The following is a 21573-nucleotide window of genomic DNA, read 5'->3' on the forward strand; positions in this document are numbered from 1 at the left end:
AATACTTTTTGCATTCATAAGTAGCTCTGCATTTTAAGGACGTCAGTAAACTGGAGGAGGGCATGGGTACATCTAAGATTAACCATGTCATTGCTACATATAAATAAGAAGTCTTAGTTGGTGAGTGAAGCAGGTGTATGTGTGGAATGATGAACTTTATGGGAGGGGTGAATCAAAATGAATTCATTTTATCAGGTGTGTATAACTAATATTGACTGTACTGCTTTAATTAATCAGTATAGCAAAATGCTGGCGTTATTATAAATGAAATGTCTCTGGATGATATTTACAGACATTTTTAATGTTTTATGGGTTATGTTATAAAACGGCTTTTTAAAATTCTTAACTTTGGCTAAAAACAAACTGTTAGTAACTGAGTATGTAGCTATCAATAACTGTCATCTTTTCTTCCTTATTAGGTAAGTGGTGGGCCCCTTTCATAATTGTACCGAAGCACTGATGTAATACTGTATAATTTGTTAGTTACTCCTCATTGTGACTTACACTGCCTATTGTAATAGGGTGTCTAGCCTCAGTGCACTTCTTTCTGAGTTATAGGTCAGTCAAACAATCGATTAAAGCCAATAAGTGCTGATTTCTGTTTTGTTAGACATCAGTGAGTGTGAAAGGTTCGCAGACAGGCTTTATAGTTATTTTCTGAAGTGTGTAATATCAAGTCCAGGTATGGAATACTCACTGGTTCTTTTCACATTTTTGCTTTATCCTTTCACATAAACATTATTACTATCATCTCATTTCTCATGCCATATGTATGTCACACATCAGTTTGCTGCAGAGAGGGTTATACTCTGTAGCTGTTTTTGGTTTGCCATGCAGAAGTAGATGCCAGTATCAAGGGTATGCTGAAATAAAGCAAGACAGACATAATCCAGTGCAGCATAAAATCTTCAGTACAGGTCAAACAATTAAACTACTATTACTAAGTAAGACGCAATATATGTGTTGACTTCTTCAAGTTACCTTGACTACCTAGCATGCTTTTGGTTGACTTTACAAGTGCTACCAGTTCAGACGTCTAAAGATATAGCTGATTGGCTAATGAACATTTGCTGTTACATTCTGTTCACAAGTCTTAATAGAATTATAGGTGAGACTAGTTGTGCACAATGAGAAAATTATTGCAGTGAATTTATTAGAAGTCTGTTTATGTAACCTTACAATGTCTATAATGGCAGAGCAAGATTAACTAGAGCAACATATGTTTGCATGGGTCCACATATTCTGTTTGATATAGTGGGTAGTCTGTGGAGGTGTTTTTGTGTATATGCCATTCTTGAGGAAATTATTATTCATTTGTGCATATTACTCCCCTTTTGTAAACATTTTAGGATTCCTCCATATTATTTTCACATTTTTCTATTTTAATCTGTGAAACTGTTGGGACGTCATTTCCTGTCCAAATATTCTGATAAAGGTGAGGCTGTATTCAATACTACTTTCTAAACAAGGGAGGAAGTTATTCCTGCATGGTTACAGAAACAAACTAAAGGCTTACAACCTTTTTTTTATTGGCATAGTGAGATGCTGGTAAATGATTGGTGACAATTAGATGGCATGTTAAGATCTCTGCCTTACAAGTTTAGGGACTGGGTTTCAGTCCTGACTTCCACATACTTTCTGTGTGGAGTTTGGATATACTATCCCTGTTTGTATGGGCTTCCTTTTTGTGTTCTATTTTTTTCCCACTTCCCAAAACACAAAGGTTGATTGGTAGCTGTAAAAATGTTTGCATTTATTCCCATCCTTGTGGCCTATATCACACCTGGAAAATGACCGTGATGACCAGCTGTAAAAATGTTTGCATTTATTCCCAGCCTTGTGGCCTATATTACACCTGGAAAATGACTGTGATGACCAGTTCAGCTATCTAGTTAAGAAAATAACAAATTAAAAATTCAGTTTAAAGTCTGATAAAGGAAGCAGTTCATTGGTAGTTACAGTGGTTAATGATAAGGCATTAATACAATGGATCAGGAATTACTTGGAGCTGGGAAGTATTAATTAAGCAAGGCCCTGAAATATTTTAATAGGAGAGACTTCATTGCAAGAGTAGTAGGGTGCAGAACCAAAATGAAAGTAACATGCATAAATAAAATGTGTTAGATGCACGTAAATCTGTTTAGATATAGCATTAGAAACAATACTTAGTGTGTGCATGCACGTGTATGTGCATGTGTATATAATGAAAGTAGTATGTATATATGAAATATACTAGATGTAGTGTGTGTGTGTGTGTGTGTGTGTGTGTGTGTGTGTGTGTGTGTGTGTGTGTGTGCATATGCAAGTATAAAGTAGGGCTAATGACCATCCTTAAGGCTTTTCTTATTTTTCTACAGTTGAGAATTCATTTGGTTTGCAATTCCCAGTTAAATATTGTTTTTTACTGTTTTTATTTGCTTTACAAGGGAATAAATCATTTTTATTGTTATAGTGAAGTACATGCACAGTGTCTTCCAAGAAATACTATCTTTAAACTGTACATTTTCTGTGCTACATAAAATAGAACATTTTAAAGACATAAATGCTCAGCCTTATTGAAATGAATCATTCATTTTTTACAGACATGCAGAGATGAGTGACAGAAGGGCTTGTTTTGCAGGTCTTACTTTTGAAGAGCTGCTGACATCTTCAGGAAAATGCCAAAAAATTGTACATTTCAGAGGCATTTATATTCTTTTAGCTTGAGCTTGCAGCCTTTCATATGGAGATCTCGGCTTATCTTTAGATATCACCATTGCAGATGTGTAGCATTATTTCTTGTTGCTTGTGGAAATGATCATATGTTAGAATGTATGATTATGTTGTCACATGTAAAGTATCAGAATGAGAAGACAACATCATAAGGGATAGAACTCTCACTATTTTTTGTGTATTTTAGTGTATTACTCAAACAATATATTTATTTTCCTTAAAGATAAATAACCTGCTTACACAGAGCAACACAGAGGTGAATTTAGGAGCAGCTCATGCAAGAAGGGATTATTCTTTGGAGGAATGAGCGCTGATGATAGAAAAATTCAACAGTAAGAGTATGGCCATACCAGCCTGAGGCACCTAATCTTTTCTGACCTCAGAAGCAAACCATGGTTAGCCTTAGTTAGGACTTGCTTGGGAGACTGCCTGAGAAAGCCAGGTGTTGTTGGCTTAAAGGTCTGGCTGTTAGTGCAGAAGTTTAACACTATCAGCTGTTAATGAGCTACTTCTTGTAGTCTATGGTTTGATTCCCTAAGCTGTCATTTGCCTGTTGTATGACTCTGAATAAGTCGCCTAACCAGACAGTGCTTTGGTGTAAATGGGGATAACTGGACTAGACTCCTCTGTGGTCTCCTTGACCACATGCCTGGTAAATACTAATGAACTTTATACTTATAGTTGCTCCAGAAACATGTCAGTAGTACCCTTCAGTCCATTCCATGTTAGAAACGAATTGCCAGTAAAACTAACATATTTTTGGATTTTTCATACCTTATTATGATGCTTTTATTCATAAAAAGTTTGAACAGGGTGGGTCAAAGATGGCACCTGTTTCAGTGATGCATGTTTATAAATAGTGTTGGGATTCAGAAGTAACAAATTTATAAATGGATCAAGTGTTGCAGCAACTATACATTATGTTGTTGTACAATATTTCTGCAACACGCTGCAATAGTCTGAGTGTTAATGTACTATTTAGTAATATTTATCATTACTGGAATCATTCCTTTTTTTCACGTGAAGCCTTGATTTTTTTAAATTAAAGTTATTGCTGTGTTTAATGTAGGATCTTAACTTAAACACATGAATGCAGCTGCGAGTCTAGGAATGTTTCTGCCCTTTCCAAAAACTGAGATCATACCCAGAGTAATGATGTCTGGAATGTGGAGATGGGTATATCACCCTCATATACGTTAAGAAACCTATAAAAAATAGGAACTCTGTGTTTTTGATTCAATAACTTCATAGTGTAATTCTTAGAGGAAAAATGTCTTTTTTTGAGTATCTAGTCATGTGATCACCACTTAGTGAATGGCAACACTTAGATGTGAATATTGTTGTCTAAAGATATTAACATACTGGTACGGGGTATAACTACTGCTACTCCTATATTTATCTGATTATCAGTTTTGGATTTTCAGATGTATGCTTTTAAGGCTAACTACTGAAATTCAGTAAATTATATACAGTGTCTCTGTCAACACATTCAGTAAGACTTTTGACTACTTGCACTACACTTTCATGACAATAATTTGTAAATTCAAAACAGGCAGCAGCACAGCTGTAAATTATTCAAACCTAGATAAAATAACACCACTGTTATTGGCAGTATTATCTCGTGGGACTGTTGGGTTCTCATTATTTAAAGGCTCTGTCAAACTGAAATCAACCATATCAAAAATAAAGCCATTATTCATATTGCAGTTTCATTCTGTCTTTCTCTAGAGGTTGCTTCTGTACAGGTCTTCCAGTTCAGTTTTTAGTACAAAAAAAATTAAAAAAGCTAATGGTTAATTTCTGTAGAGATGAAATTGCTTGGACACAGAATTTAACCACAGGAAAGCATTGCAATTTCATCAGGCATCAAAACATGAGGGGAACAGTTATTTAATCCTTCTTGCTGCGATATACATTCACTTTGGCTTTTTAAAATAGGTTTCCCTTTAGACCTGAGCTGGACATCTAACATCGTCTTTTCTTCTTGGCTCTGGGATGCCTTCTAGGGAGATGCCTCTAAGTGTAGAAAGGTCCCTTCTTCTTTTATTGCAGACTTGTGAACATAAATATGTTGGAAGTAAAGCCTTTCAAACCTCATGGGGCATTTAATTTTTATCATTTTATTTATTTTATTTTACATTTGTTGACCGGGATAGTCCGACTGGATACATGTCCTTTTTCAGCGGAGGCCCGGGGAGAAAAGCTCCACAGCAATAACAATATACACATAGTTTTACAAAATACATATTTGAGAGTGGAGAGACAGATGCAGAGACAAAAAAAGCTCCACAGACAAAACAATATACAAATAGGTTTACAGATATCATGTTTGAATGCTCATAATTTGATGCTCATATCTGATTTACATCCACATTTCTATTGGTGCTCTGTATCTTCACATACTCCTCCCATCTCACACCCACCCACATTTCACTCCTCCCCCCATCATCTCTCATTTTCTCCCTATCCACATTCATGTCTCCTCCATTCCTCCTCCTCCTCTTCTCTTGCTCATACCTGTGTAATAGCACACGTTGCACTCAATGGTTCATCACATTTCCTCTAAAATATATTACCCTCTCCTGCTGATTTATTTCCTTATATTTGAAACTATAAATTCTGTTTGGCAATAGTGTTATGCTGTAAGTACCTTTTGCTATTTCTTAGACTATTATATCATTTCTTGTATCCCTGGGCTGAACCCAAAGATGGTCCATAAGGATCAATGTTCTTCATAAGTTAACAAATAAAAATAACATGATTTTTTTTGTTTTCATTAAATGTATAAACCTACTTGTAAAATTATTTCCTGGTTCTCTTTAAAGCTTGGATCTTTCTCTGTAAGCCTTTTATTTTTGCTCACTTCTGTAAACTCTTTTGCCTGGATGCCAGTCTACTTCTCAAGAGTCAGTATATTATAGGTAATTAGGGGTCTATGTTTGGCCATTGAATACCACATTCACCCAGCAGCCATTCATCGCACACATATAAGTGAAAGGCCATATGATCGTAAATAATATCCTTGAACGATCACAGCTGGCCAACATAAAGAAAACTACATAAAATATGTACTTGTCAGTAACATACAGATAGGGAACTCTGCCCTTTCCCCATTGTAATGTGATCTCAAGAGTTGGTATATATAATTAGCAGACCCTTCTTATGTATGGGGGCTGTGCCCCCTCATCCCCTCCTGCAAATTAGATATACCAAATCTGAGATCGCACTATAGTGGGGAAAGGGCAGATTTCCTTATCTGTAGGTTACTGATAAGTACATTGTGCTGTTTTCTTTGTTGGCCAACTGTGATTGTTCAAGGATATTTTTTACGATCGCATGGCCTTTTGATGAATGGCACATTCACTGTTATGTGTGCGATGAAAAACTGTTTGGTGAACATGCCATTCAATCGCTAAACACTGACCAGGTAATTAGACAACTGAACAAGTGCCAAAAGTGTTTTCTTTGAATCTCACACTTGTTGACAGTAGTGGGCTCATAGGGGAAGCCTTACAGTTGGTTATTATAATGAAGGATTACAGGGTGGTGGCATGGGGCCATGGCTGTTTGCGGTAATGAGGCTGTGGGCTTTGACCTCCACAAAAAAATCAGATTTAAAGACATTGTTTCAGTTCCTCTTACTTTTTCTTTCTAAATGGCATTTGACTTAATGGCACCTGTGGACCTGCAACATTGCAATATTGCATAACCAATTAAGTTTCATAATAATTCATTTTTCGTAACTGTTGAAGTTTAATTTAGTCAGATTTATTGCCATCATCTGGCATTTGTAAGATATTTTGAAATATAGTGTTATTTTTAAGAGTGCTTTTGCTCTAAAATAGTCTTGAAAACCACACCAGTTTCTTTAATAGTTTGACCAGAATTAGGACTTGAAAGAAAAATTATTGGTACACATATTTCCACAAGTTGTTATTTCAAGTGAGACTTCTGACTTCTCCAAGTTTACTACGACAGATTTTTTATCCATTTGAGAGGTGAGTTTCTTTATTCTTGTATAAAACAGTGACTGACAGAAAGCAGAAATATTTTTTTTTTAACCATGGCAAGCAACACTTCGGTACTTTGGTGTGTTTATTTATTTTCATACTTGCATTTGCTGACCAGGTTAGTTTGATTGGAAAGAGACAAAATTCAGCAGAGGCCCGGGGAGAAAAGCTTTAAGTAATACAGCTTAAGCTCCTGGTCCTAAATGATGTATAGAATGTTTTTATATAATGTAAACTGAATAAAATACTCTAAAGGGGATAATCAATGAGAGAAGAAACATATAAAATTATAAAATAATCATATTTTATTATGAGTATATCTGATTCTAACAGATTCTATAACACTAAAGAAACACAGTAGGTGTTTTCTTCAATTTGTAAAATGTTAAAGGCAAAGTTTGAATGCAACACTGGTGTTTATTTTGCCTGTATGGATTATATAGGTAGTTTGGCTTGATTTCACTGATAGCTTTTAACAGTGCATAGGTATAAACAGTTTCAGGTTAGTTAATATGGTATACTTATTCTTGTCACAAAAGTACAGAAGAGAAGCAAGGTAAGAATCGTTGGTCAACAATACTCGGTGGAAAGGCTAGATCACCAGTAATAGGGCAAAGGTCATTGGGGTTAATAGAAAAACAATATAAGCAAGGTAACAGAAATAAATAACAATGAATATGAGGAAGCAGCTTATAGTCCAAATTTGGAAAAATATTGCTTCAACACTTTTTTAAATTCCATTTTGAAATTTTAGGAATACGCCATTATTTAATAAAATGTAGAAAAAACGCCCAAAAGTGCGAACGCATGTAACTAACACAAAAAAATAAAAACGCCACTTAACACAGGTATGGCCACACTAAAACCAGAAGAACTTTTATTAACATTAACTAATACACTGTATAAGTACCTTGTTTTTGGCTCCATTTAAAATCAGGCCAAATGCTTCTGTGAAGGAGGAATTCTTCTTCATAAAAGTGTTGGAGCTGGCTAAGAACTTATTTTAAGTGCTGTAGTCAAACAGAGTGGTATTTAAATCATCTGAATATTGTATCATTTGGAATGACCATAGTGCGTGGGTATACAGTTTACTTGTAAACAGAAGAATTTCAAGCATGGTTCCCACTGGGAAACCAACATTGATGGTTTCATCATGATCCATGTTCTTTGTGAGTATGTCAAGTACCACAAATAAATGCTGATGAATAACAACATGGAACTGCAGTCCCTTGTTAAAGCTGCTACTACATACACTTTTGTTAATGACACACTGTAAGTTAAGAACTGTTCATTACAATAATTCCCATTATACTATGCATCTTAACTTATAAAATTCATCATTTATTTTCTTTAAAAAGAATAGTTGTTATACAACTTAAAAAACAGTAATTTTGGCATTTAAACTCCATGGTGTTAATAAACAAAACCTTTATTTTAACAACACTTATAATTTACAATATGAAGCCATATTGTAATCTTCTTACCTGTATGTTTCTCCTTCCATGGTCACTCTTTTTCAAGAACTACTTCTGGAAATATACCAAAATTGTTCCAATTTAAAAATGTTGTTGTGGAATGTGAACTTTAATTGGTCTAGTCGTGATAAAATCAGTCTGTCTGATACTGTCCCTTAAAAATATGTTTGATTGGTCTCAGATTTCAATACGTTCAGTCTAGTTATGGGTTCATGCTGACTTGTGGACATAGTACTAGTGTGCCTCACAGATGTTGCAGTATGAAGTGACCAATGTCCACTATGTTCATTGTACTCCTTCAGAAAGCCCAGGTCTGATTCATTGTACATGTTAGGGCACTCATTTTCTTAGAACAAGGAACTAGCATTGCTTCTTTCAGGTTCCTACTATTAATTTGTAGCCTAGCCTCAAGATCCTATCCATTCTTATTGCCCCTACAGTTGGCAGTCAGCTTCCATCAGTTTCTCATTCAGTGGGTCTACAGGAGCAGCCATAACCTCCCTGGAGGTCAAGGACTATGTTGCAGGGTCTTATTGCTACTGGAGAGTGTAGTCTAATATTAGTTACCTCCCCTCTGCAGTCTTTCCGAGCACCATATGTTTGATGTGTCAGTAGGTGCATGTGTGATCTCTCCCATGTACAACCTCCAATTAAGAAATATATCCACTTGTAGCAATATTTAAATTCAGTCCCTAGTTTTGGGCCTTAAATGTCTGTAGCGTTTCATTCAAAGTGGTTACCATATTATAGCCCACCCCTTGTGATGACATCACTGAAATGTAAAAGGCATGCCATTGGTTTGCTTGCTACTCCTTGAATGTGAAGGGCAGCAGCAATGTTCTCTGGGACTTGGGTAGAATCTGTTGCATTCAATTTTCTGTCATTGACTTAATTATATAGATGGTATCCAGATATATGGGTGCCCTACTTACCTTTCAACCTCTTAGAGCAAGAAATCTGGACAAAGTCATAAATAAAAGGGGGACAAAGGCCCACAAATAGGGACAATGTTTACATATTGCTCATGATTTCAACCTCTTGGAGCAAGAAATCTGGACAAGTCACAAATAAAAGGACAAAGGCCCAAAAATAGGGACATTTTTTACATATCGCTCATGATTTTTCTGAAGGGTATAAAGTCTGAAACTTAAATGCCTGTTATTATTTTCTAACTTTAGTCTTTAATGATTTGCCACTAATTTACCAGAAACACGGCCAAAAAATATGAGGCAAAATCTGGACATTCTGTGAAAATCTGTACAGTTGAGAGTTATGGTGCCCTAGCACATGGAGCTGACTTGGATATGTTGGCAAAAAACAGTGTGGTCATTAGATTAGGTTAAAATGTGTGTATCTCTGTTGAGATGTAGTACAAATGAATACAGCTCATGGATACTTCAGTGTGTCCTAGGTTGCTGCTGCAGCTCACAGGTTCTTTAGTACCAATTAAACTATTTTTTCATGCTGCAGGTACTGAGCTACGTTTTACTGCTGCTCCCATGGCTTCTTCCACAGTATGTCTGTAAACTATAGGAAAAAAGGCAGAACTATTGAAGGATTATGCAGCACAAACATTATCTGACATCCATTACATACCTTTGCCGTTGGCTTGGTAGGGGCACATAACTCTTTGAAAAGAAAAGTGTTTTTATTAATACAGGTGCCTTCAGAGATCAATATGAAACAGTGGAAAAGCAGAGCACATTGACATTTTACAAGGTAATGGTGCTTCTTCCCCCAAGGAAGTACCATTATGATGTGAAATGTCAAGTGTTTGATTTTTAAAGTCTTGTTTTAAACTGTTGGTTGTTGCTGTCTTCACAGCAGACTTCTTTAATTATTTCTGAGTTGTCAGAATGCATGCTATTGGCTGTCATTTTGTTGTGCCGCTGAATTTCCCCAGGTCTTTGCTTGGCAACATAACCTTAGCATGATATCCTTCTCTGATTTCTTTTATTTCCATATTGACAGAAAATACTTGGTCTGTGACTAGACACCAGCCTAGTGGGGATTTATAAAACAAGACAAAGTGCACCTTACCATCCGGTCGTCTTAATCGGTTTTCACTGCTTCCATGTGACAACTAGATCTTGATTTGGCTGAGAATATTGCATTGTGTTACCTTCGCAGAATGCATACAGATGCACACACGAGCACACACACACGCATACACACACATGCACATTATCACACAGACTTAACACGTATGCCTTTAGGCAAAGTATTTGGTTTGCTCATATTTCTGTTTCACTGCAGCCAAGAGGAGTTAAGCAATTGATTTCTCTGCTATTGTCTAGTCATTAATTAATAGACTGCCATGGTGTGTGGGTTGAATTCCCTAGTTAATTAGGAGGGAGATGAAAATAAATGTTTACAGCTAGAAGTAATGGATCTTAGCAAATGCCTCCACTGCTTTAAATTACAGTGAGCCTCACAAAAAGTATGTTAGCAGATTGATTGCAAGACCCCCCCAGTTTAATTTGCAGGTCTTTTCATTGGTTATAATCCCAGTTATAGTTTTTCCCACAAGCTATTAAGGGAAATACATGTAGGGGTCAAAAAAAATCAAAATGTATTTCACTGTGAGACTTCCTTGGTCATTCCTTGTACTTGTGTATAATGGGATTCTTCCTATTATGTAAATTATTCAATGGTAGTGCCACCTCCTTTCTGACAGCACTGTAGGGACCTTGACTTTATAAGTTCATAGAGAGTTACTAGATGTACTGTCCAGGAGACCACTGAGGAACCTAGCCCATTAGCCAACTGCCATAGATGACTGTTTAGTTAAGTGGCATGCTTAGTCACACAACACGCAAATGGAAGCTGATGAAATCCAGAAGTAGCTCGTTAGCAGCTCTTAGCCTGATTGCTCTCTGCTATCTAGACAACCTACTTATTTCTATGAGCAGAGCTAGTGCTTTACTGGATGGAGTGAGGGATATCTTGTGCCATATTGTAAAGTTAGGCACTGCACAGAAAGGTGGGTTAATGATCTTTAAGACACAAACACCAGTGAAGTCAACTTGTGACAGTGCTCTCTCTCTCTATATATATATATATTTGTACAAGCTAGATCACAATTCATTTGGACTTCTTTCAGGACAGTGATGTTTAGCATGATATCAGTCCAGTGCATTCATTTTCCTTGCTGGTGCAGATAATGGTGGCATAACATAATCAAAGCATGATGTACCTTTTTCATTAATTTTCAAAAATCACAGTATCATAATCATTGTTGTAATGGTGCTGGTGTCTGCCTTGGCAAGCAACAGTCATAAGACATTGAACCAGTTTGGGACAGAGCAGCAGTCTTGCTTGCTCATGTGGGCATGTGTGCGTGTGCACACACACATAAAATATATATGTGTATACACACATGCACACACGTGTGTGTGTGTGTGTGTGTGTGTATGTATGTATATATATATATATATATATATATATATATATATATATATATATATATACATATACACACACACACGTGTGGAGATATATGCACATATACACACACACACTTCTCTGTATTAATTTTATCAACAATGCGTGCATTGTAACAGGCATGACTCATTTGAGACACTTTCTGTAATTGTATTTAGAGGAAAATGTATAAAAATCAAAGTTTACTTCCGATTTATATAGAAAATAAGATTATTTTTGCTTAACACAATTCTAGTCAGCTTATAGTTCAACTCTAATCTTTTTAGTCGAATTTAAAGTCTGTCAGTGGGAAACAATGATCCTTGCAGTCCACAGATCTGATGTTGTAGCTGAAACCAATCTACCTTGTAGTCTCCAGGTAAATCTATAAACCGGCTCCTGTTGCTGCTCAATTTAAATCCACCAGAATTGCAATCTATGCTCCCTGAGTGTTGTCATTTACTAAGACTTTCAAAAAGATTAAAGTGTATATTTCCTCTGACTGAGGAAAGCAGCTAAAATGCCCATCTGTCAGGCAGCATGTACTATGTAATGTATTATGTGCTCATGAGGACACCACACATATGAAGCATGTACTATGTAATGTATTATGTGCTCATGAGGACACCACACATATGAAGCATGTACTATGTAATGTATTATGTGCTCATGAGGACACCACACATATGAAGCATGTACTATGTAATGTATTATGTGCTCATGAGGACACCACACATATGAAGCATGTACTATGTAATGTATTATGTGCTCATGAGGACACCACACATATGAAGCATGTACTATGTAATGTATTATGTGCTCAAGAGGACACCACACATATGAAGCATGTACTATGTAATGTATTATGTGCTCAAGAGGACACCACACATATGAAGCATGTACTATGTAGTGTATTATGTGCTCATGAGGACACCACACATATGAAGCATGTACTATGTAGTGTATTATGTGCTCATGAGGACACCACACATATGAAGCATGTACTATGTAGTGTATTATGTGCTCATGAGGACACCACACATATGAAGCATGTACTATGTAATGTATTATGTGCTCATGAGGACACCACACATATGAAGCATGTACTATGTAATGTATTATGTGCTCATGAGGACACCACAAATAAGAAGCATGTACTATGTAATGTATTATGTGCTCATGAGGACACCGCACATAAGAAGCAGGCTTTTTCTGGGTATGGCATAACACTTTTTTGAGGCTAGGACAGGTTCAAGAAATGAGCTGAACAGCCATAAAACTGTACCTTTACTACAATGTCAGTCAATTTAGCTCTTGAGTTTTCGGTTGCATAAACTTTATATTGTTTGTTATGGTTGTAGCTGATGCTGTCTTTTGCATCTGTTCATCAACCTTTGGGTTTCAGATCTAAGCTTGGATTCGACTTTGGCCAATTCTCAGACTTTGGATCCATAGCTAAAGCTCCTCCCCTTTGCCCACAATCCTCTTTCAAGTTACAGATTACCTCAGATCTCATTTGCTGCTTTCAGTGAACATATGTGGTTTCTTCGTAGCGCAAGCTTTTCGGGAGATGTCAGTTTTTTGTTCTTAGGATTATTGTCAGGGTCCTTTCATTTCTCTCACTTTCCTCATGCCTCCCAAACAGTTAAAAAAAAGTTATAGATGTATCGTTGGTGATGGTAGTTGTTGTTTCTTGTTTATGCCTAGCACCCTTTTCTTTACTCTTTCGAGTAGTCTTGATACCATTGGTCTTTGGTACTCTTGATTGTATGTCTTCTGTTCTGTTTTATAGTTTTTTTCTGGGTAGTTTTTCTTTTGGGCTGTTTTCAGCTTTGCTTGCAGAATGTCAGACAAGCCTACAGTTTTTAAAAAAATGTTCATTGTGTGGGTACAAAATACCCAACTTGGATGCCCACTCTTGAGTGCATCTACTGTCTTGGTGCCACAGATCTGGGGATTGGGGTTAAACACAGAGATTTTCAGAGCCGTCCCTTCCCCTTCTGGCCTTGATGCTAGAAAGCTCAGCTACAACCTCTGGGTCATGGGGAAGTCTTGGATTTCTCCAGCCAGGTGGCTTTGGCTTTTACTGGAACATTCCTGGTCTCTGTATTGGTATCTGCATTTGAAGCATAAAGAGAGCTCTGCACATGAATGGAGACAGGACATCTTTACCCACCTCAGGTCCTCCCCCTTCACAACCATCTGCCCTTGGTCCTGACTCAACTCATTCTGTCCCATCAGGGCAGCTGGCCTCTTATAGCTTCAAGACAATCCTTCTACAGGATTCTCCACACACTTCTGGGTCTTTATTGGATCATGCCCATGAGGAAATCCCCTGGAAGAGTAAGTGCAAGAGGAGACACATTGATTCCCCACGGGTCTTTGACAGAAGACACTTACTTTGATGAAGGAGTGGGGTACCCCAGGTCACCCCTTCAGGATGTCACATTCTGAGAAATTCTTGAACTTCTGAGACAGAAAGATGGTTGGTCTTTCAAAGCTCCATATTAGGATTAGTTGGTTTTACTTGAGGCTTTCGAAACTGGCTCAGCTATGTCTTGGGTGGTATCCCCGGTGGATGAAATGGTGGATCTAATTTCCCTTTGGGCTTGGAAGGTTCCAGGTATGACAGAGCACATTCCTTAGAAACCAGGCACATAGTTAGTGGCATCTAAGGACCATACCTTTTGTATCAGGATCCCCCAGTTAGTCGTGGTGGTTGTTGCAGCCAACAGAAAGGAACTTGCTGAGGAAAGTCCCTCTGTCCATCCCCTAACAGAGAGCCTAGGGCACTGGATAGATTCAGGAAGTGACTTTTTGCTTCAGCAACCTTTGCTCTGTGGTCACTGAATTACCTGATTCAATTCACAAATGTTTCAGAGGGATCTGACAAAAGAGCTTATGAAAAGTCCATGTAGATGGTGGAAAGTAAGACCATCTCTTTGCAAATTGTCACCCTTCAGTTCCTGTCAGATGCCTCTATATGTCTCATTTCACATGCTAAAGAAGGCATTTCTAGAGCAGTGGGTTCAGGCAATACCATTAGAAAGCACTCCTGGATGCACCTTTGTGACATTGTAGAGTTTACAAGATGTATTTCATCAATGCACCCTTTGTTGGGTCTACCTTATTTGAACACAAAGTTAAAGAGATACTCTCCAGGAGTAAACAGGATGGGAAAACCCTATCTCCCACAGGGATATGTTTTTCTACCCCTCAGAGGACCTTCTCAAGAAACAAGAAAGGGGTAAAAAGATGCAATTCCAGAAGTCTCAAGGGTTCCTTCAAAACACTTGTACATATGACCAATGCAGGATGCATACACACCGTGCAAAACACTTGTACATAAGATCAGTTTGCAGGAATGCCATTCAACCTATTGCATGTCTCAAGTGTGGAGGACCCAATGAAAACACACACATACATATCTGGAGGATGTGTAAACTCTGCACAGAAGCAACCCTAGCTGAGAACCAAACTGGAGAAACACACTTTGTGAGGCCTTCACAGCGACCACAGTGTTGGTTTAACTACTTCATCTTACATTTTTTTTTAAATCGGGTTTGACCTTCTAGGCACAAGTGTCTGTTTTAAGGGATTACCCATGAGTAGCAATTTGGTTAAGTGACTTAGTCACAGTTATACACTATCCTAGCACACAATGAGGGACTTATACCCAGGTCTACAGGATGAAGCTTATAAGCTGCTCTTTGGCTTAATCATGTGTGTGCTATATTGGCATACTCCTGTGTACAGCTGGATATACACACTAGGCATGTGCCTATCCCATATTCATCCATGTGGGTCAGTTAGTTTCTTTAATAATTATGGATAAAATAGCACTACTTTTTATTTTAATATACAGAAGCAGGCAAGCATCTGGCAACAGGCAAACACTAAGCTTTTTCATTTGCATAACCGTTCATGGAACCATGTGTCTTGAGTGACCTGAAGCAGTGGGATATGAACCCATTGCTTCTAGATCATTGCTGAAAGGCAGCACCAGGTAGAATTCAGCATCACTTGTCACTAACAGTCTGTTGCCTATTCAGGATTACAGGAAGAAAATGAATAAGTAAACAGTGAACATTGACACAACTGTATCTAATTGCTTTGCTTATAAAAAAAGTTTTCTGGCTGAATGCCCTTTAATCCAGATGCAAACATGCCACACAGCCTTTCCTTCTTCTGCTTGAATTAATCATGGAATTGTTATACGCTTGTGCTGCTTGCTGTCTTTCATTTACCCTTCCACTTTGTGCACTAAATTATGCATGCCACATTCAGTTATGTGTAAGACTGTGGATGCATGTGACAGTGCAACACTCCAGGGACTTTCAGTTTCACTTACGGAGGGAATATTCTTTTTATGGGAAGGACACTTGCAGTAAACTTGTGGGTGGACAAAGTTGCATAACATTTACATCCTGTGGAGTTTCCAGACAGCTTTAGCCAAGTGTGCCCCCCTCTTCCTTCCATTAATCCCAGTGCATGCTTAGAATTTTTCATTGTTATACATTGCTGAAATTATTTTTAGGATAGTGCATAATACTTCCAGTGAATAACTTTCTTTTTATAAAAAAAATCTCTGCTGGTAACCATTTTGTATTCTTCTCATTTTAACAATGTGTTTTGAAACAAATTACTTAAATTAATATTTCGCTGCACTGTGTAAATGAGGACATCTGTAGCACAAAGAAAGTATATTAGTGGGGTGTCACATTTTATTTATTCCGTAACAAGATTATTGCATACTGTTTTTTTTTCTTGTTTGTATAGTAAATAGAGTGATATCACAAAAAGACAATTCAATTGGATAACATACTAAAGAAAAGTGGTAATATTGCCTGAATGCATTTTATTATGTGATATGTATGTACTCGCACACAACTATATATATATAGATATATATATATATATATATATATGTATGTATAATGTTCATGTGTGTGTACATATGTAAACTATATGCCACCATATAAATGTGTGCATGTATATATATTTAATGCTTTTAATATAGAGTACTACATAATATTCTAAAATATTTCTGAAAGCATTGAAAATAAATTTTAAACCAGGTGGACCAGTAGATGTGCAATGTAATAATGTTTTGTAAACTTTTAGGTTTGCCTATGCCAGCTGTTGTTACCCACCTTCTCTTGACTTTATCACATAGATTCACTCCTTGACAGCAACTGATTCTTTGACATGAATAGGCTCTGAAGGGTTTGTGTTGCGTGTTATTCTGATCATTGAATGTTTTGTTCATCCAACACCCCCAACTGACAAATGCCCTGTGCCATTTGGATACAGTTATTGCTGCACACAGGCTACCAACAGTATGCGGTGCAGTGTTGCAGACTCTCTCCTGCTATATGTCAGTGCAAACAGCTAGACCTTGTTTAGCTGCTATGTCACATGTCTCTGTTTTAAAACAATTAGTCACTGTGAAGCTTCTTAGCACCTGTAACACTAGTGTTTGTGTCACAGATGCTGGTGACACTCTTGGACATGGATTTACACAACGTCTGTTTCTTTGTACTTTCTGATGTTTTATAGTTTGTCTGCATAACCTTTGGCTTCTGCATCACCTAGGTTTTGCTGGGTATGTGCACTTAAACTGAATATATCACCACTGATTCAGATATCGGTGTAATTTACAAAAGCTATCCTTTTCCATCTTTCTTCAGCCGTTATACACATATTGACAGATTAACAGAGCCTATCCTAACAATGACCTCTGTGATGTTTGTTAATCAACCAGTCTTTCTTTGGATGAAATCCCATTTACCACTGCCCTTTATGTGCTGATACCCAGCCAGCATTTCCCATTCGACTCACTACTGAAATGTTGTCACTCAAAATGCCATGTGCTAATGAGCCAAAAAAAAGGGTCAAAATGCAGATGAAGAATGAACTCCAAACATCATCCTTTTCCTTTAAACTTCTTTTTTTGCAGGGGCATGCCCCCCCCCCCCCCCCACACACACACACCATTCCCCTGAACTTATTTATACTGTCTCTTGAGATGTTCATCATTTTGTTCACTGCTGCATTAGCCTTAGCTATACGGGTTATATTCTGTCAAGAATATAACAACTGGAGAGCTTCCAAAGCTTCAGGGCACCTTCCATGCACCCAGACTGTCAAGCAGCTCAAGCTGAGCTGACTAAAAAAAAACAATGTTTGGGTTCATAGTACTTCAGAGCTTCACTGCTGCCCAAAAGAGCTCTCCTGTGAGGCTTTTGAGGATCGATGGTTGCCTTGTGCATTCCTGTCCTGGGTAGATAAGTTCTCTTTGGGGGGGAAAAAAATCCATTTTCTTAATTTTGTTGATGTTTTATTACTTTCCTTTAGAGGAAAGTTATTTTAAAACTAAGAGTGCTTTGTAATGGAATGTTTCTAGAATGTAATGTACTTTAAAATGGTGTTCTTATTTTTTTTTTCCTTATCAATTTAAAAGTAGTATAAAGTAACTATTTTTTTTCTGGTGAGAAATTGTTTATTTTTCATTTTATGGGGTTGGCATAAAGTGCTTTTTACTGTGTTTTATTTTCCTGACAAAAAAGTAACTTGTGTGGACTGGTCATGATTATAGGCAATTGCTGATTGTCTTCCTTGGGAAAAGAGACATAATTTTCGGCTTGACCATGGAACACACTACTGTTCCCACAGTCAATCATTCTTTCAGCTACAAGAAAAAAAAAATAAGCAAACAATGTTCACCACCATTTCAGGCTAGAAATTTGCCTCCGCTGCAGGTGGGTGACCCTGCTGTGGCCATTTACTGTACCTTAGAGCACTCGACTTTTACCCTGGATCCCTCTACAGTTGTTGGAGTCCCCTCAGTGGTCAAGTGACAGCCACTATTGTCAGTCCTAGGAGAGGAAATAAGGAAGATTTCCCTGTTGTACTGGAATGCTGTAACATGGTTGGCCCCATTTTTCCTGTCAAAATAGTAACAGAAAACTAAGCATGAATCTACCATTCCTAAATTTCTTTGGATAAGAATAGTTTACTGGGACTGGCTGAGTGTTTATTTCAGGCTATTGATCCTTATTGTAAAGTAGTTTCTGATAAAAGAAATAGGGATTCTTCTTTTTCTGAGTGATTCAAGATAATTTCAGAGAAGTGTTTTTTTTTTTTTTTTATTTCTGACTCCGACTCTGAGGAGAACTCAGTTTCTGATTCTCCCCGTGGAGGTCTCTTTCTTAGAGACTTTTCCTAGAAAATGCCAGTGTTTTCCCTCAAAAATACTATGAGTTGTTACAGAAGGATTTCCCATGCCTTCACACATTCCTGCAGTGTTGTCTGTTTTACAGGATGTGTGTTACTGCCTGCACTTTTCCTGATAGTCAGCTAGCTGCCCTTATAAAGGCTGATAGGATGTATAAAGTTCCTCAGTATTTTAATTTTTTATGCACTACTCCCAAACCTGACCCAGCAGCTATAGCTTTAGCTGATGCCACTCCTGCTATGCACTTAGTTAATTCCAGTCCTACTCTGTCCAATAAGGATGGGAAAAGTATTGATAGGTATAGGGAAAAAGTGTACACTTATGCAAAATTGATTTTCAGAATTTTGAATTGTCAGGCTCATATGTCATTTGTTCTGATAAATTGTGAAATTATGAGGAATGTTTTGTTTGCAGTTTCTTCTTGTGAGGAACAATCTACTTTAAATAACTTAGTTTCTTCTGTTGTACCGGTCACTACTCATTGTTTGCAGTCTGTGTATGATTCTGTAGATACTACTTCCATGGCTATGGCCACTGGCTTGCTTGGCTGCATTCTCAGAACCTCCAAGATTATGTTAAAAATGAGATGTTTTCAAGAAGAATTGGCTAAATGATGCATTTTAACACACTAAATTAAGAAAAGGGTATATAGTTAACAGAAACATGGGAATTAGTAAAATTGGATGTTTGGCTATATAGTTAGATATGGTATTTGGTAACAAATACCAGCAATAATTGATGTCTGGGCATTAGATGTTTGTTTTTTTTTCTGCTTTTTTCTCTCTGAAGAATTTAATTATTAAGTTCCCTTGATGTCCTTAAAATGCCATTTTTCCTTCTTAGAGCTGCTATAACCCTACCTTTTCCCCTCTTTGATCTTTCTTTGCCTTGGCTTTGTAATGCAGCTGCCTCATCTGTGAAGAATGAAAGGGGTAGTTATTTGGGGAAACATTAGCCGTACAGTTTGGTGATACAGCAAGAAATGTCAGTAGAAGGAAAAGGTAGATGCAGAGAGGCTGTATGCTACAAAGAGGGCGGAAGCATGCAAATCCAGTTACCTCATGTCTGCAGCAGTTTACAAATGTGCTAATTGGAGTTTCATCCTTGGAGAAGACAGTTGTGATGAGATATGGCTTATTTTATTAATATTTTTATTTTTAATTTGGCACACCTTCCTGTACATAACATTTTTGTCTAGAGTTAATTTTTTCTGGAATCCTAATTTTTAAAACATGGTGTAAAGATGACATTTGAAACTTGAGGGTTTCGTAGCTCACAGCACTAGGGCAATTGCCGCCCCATACCGATTTTTATTTAATAATCTTTAGGGATTATTTTAAAAAAGACTTGATGTTTGTTCCCCTCCTGCTCTGTCATACCTCTGCTTTCATGTTTCAGGACATAGTAACAGAAGGAGCACAGCGCTACATGTCTGTGCTGCTAATTTTCTTGATTAAAATACATGGATACACATACACACACACACACACACACACACACACACACACATATTCACTCACACACACATATACACACACACACACACATACACTCACACACACACACACACATACACACACACACACACACACACACACACACACACACATATACACTCACACACACACGGCCATATTACCATACAATTTTAAAGACACTTGTGGCTTCAGATCATCAGAAAGGAGGGAGAAGATGATTTCTTTTGGACACCTACGCCCAACATCTTCTAACACAGAGTTATCAAATCACACTGAACAAACCTAGTGACAATTTTGAAATGTTCATTTTTTTGTCATTAACTTTTAAGTTTAATACTTATTATTTCATGATTTATTCTTAAATATGATTAGGAACAGACTCTGCTTCACATGGATTTGTAGCCTGTTCCAGAGCATGAGGATCCTCTGGGATACATATCTGTCTTGCAAACATGTCTTAATGTCACAAGCAAAATGTGAATTCTTGGATCTAGTGGCTGTGATGGTGTTTGTTTTGCAGATGTGCGAAAGGTTCATCAGAGTTGGATCTGAGGATGCCTTGTATGTCGGGCATAGATTGCCTTTCTGTAGCCTGTATATATAGACATAATATAGAGATATGGCTTTTAGGCAATCCATATTGGATATTATGTTTATACCCTGGATTCTTATGGTAAGGAACCTTTTTGTTCATTCCAGCTGTTGCATATGTGTAGTTAGATACATGCTGAAGGGGGCATTACACTTTATTCAGCCTTTATCATCCTCATCATAAAGTGGTGCTATGACTTCCTTGGACTTGGATGCCATGCCCTTACTTATATGTTGGGTGACCTAGAATGATTTTCTTACTACCTTGGCCACATTGCTGGTTAAAGGCCAGATTACTGTCTACATATGCTCCCAGAGCCCTGACTACTGGGTCAAGTCTTCGGGGTGTCTTATTGGTGGAGTAATTAGCCTGGGTGGGAGTTTTCCTCAAAGACACTATAATAAATTTCTTGGTACTGAGATTTAGTCTGTGACTTTGGCACCAGTCATTTGTCCATATTAGACCCTCTTGTAAGATATTTGTGTCATGAGGGGAATCTATGACGGCTCCTAATTTGCAGTCATCTGTGAACTTGATCATCCAAAGGCTCTTGACCTCTGAGAAGTAGATGTCAAATAGGAGCGGTCCAAGCACAGAACCCTGAGGCTCTCCACTGGTGACCAGTCTCTTATCGGAGGTGTTATCA

The sequence above is a fragment of the Protopterus annectens genome, chromosome 8.part0 (genome assembly GCF_019279795.1).
Source record: "Protopterus annectens isolate FY-2018-M chromosome 8.part0, PAN1.0, whole genome shotgun sequence".
In the NCBI taxonomy this organism is placed as follows: domain Eukaryota; kingdom Metazoa; phylum Chordata; order Ceratodontiformes; family Protopteridae; genus Protopterus; species Protopterus annectens.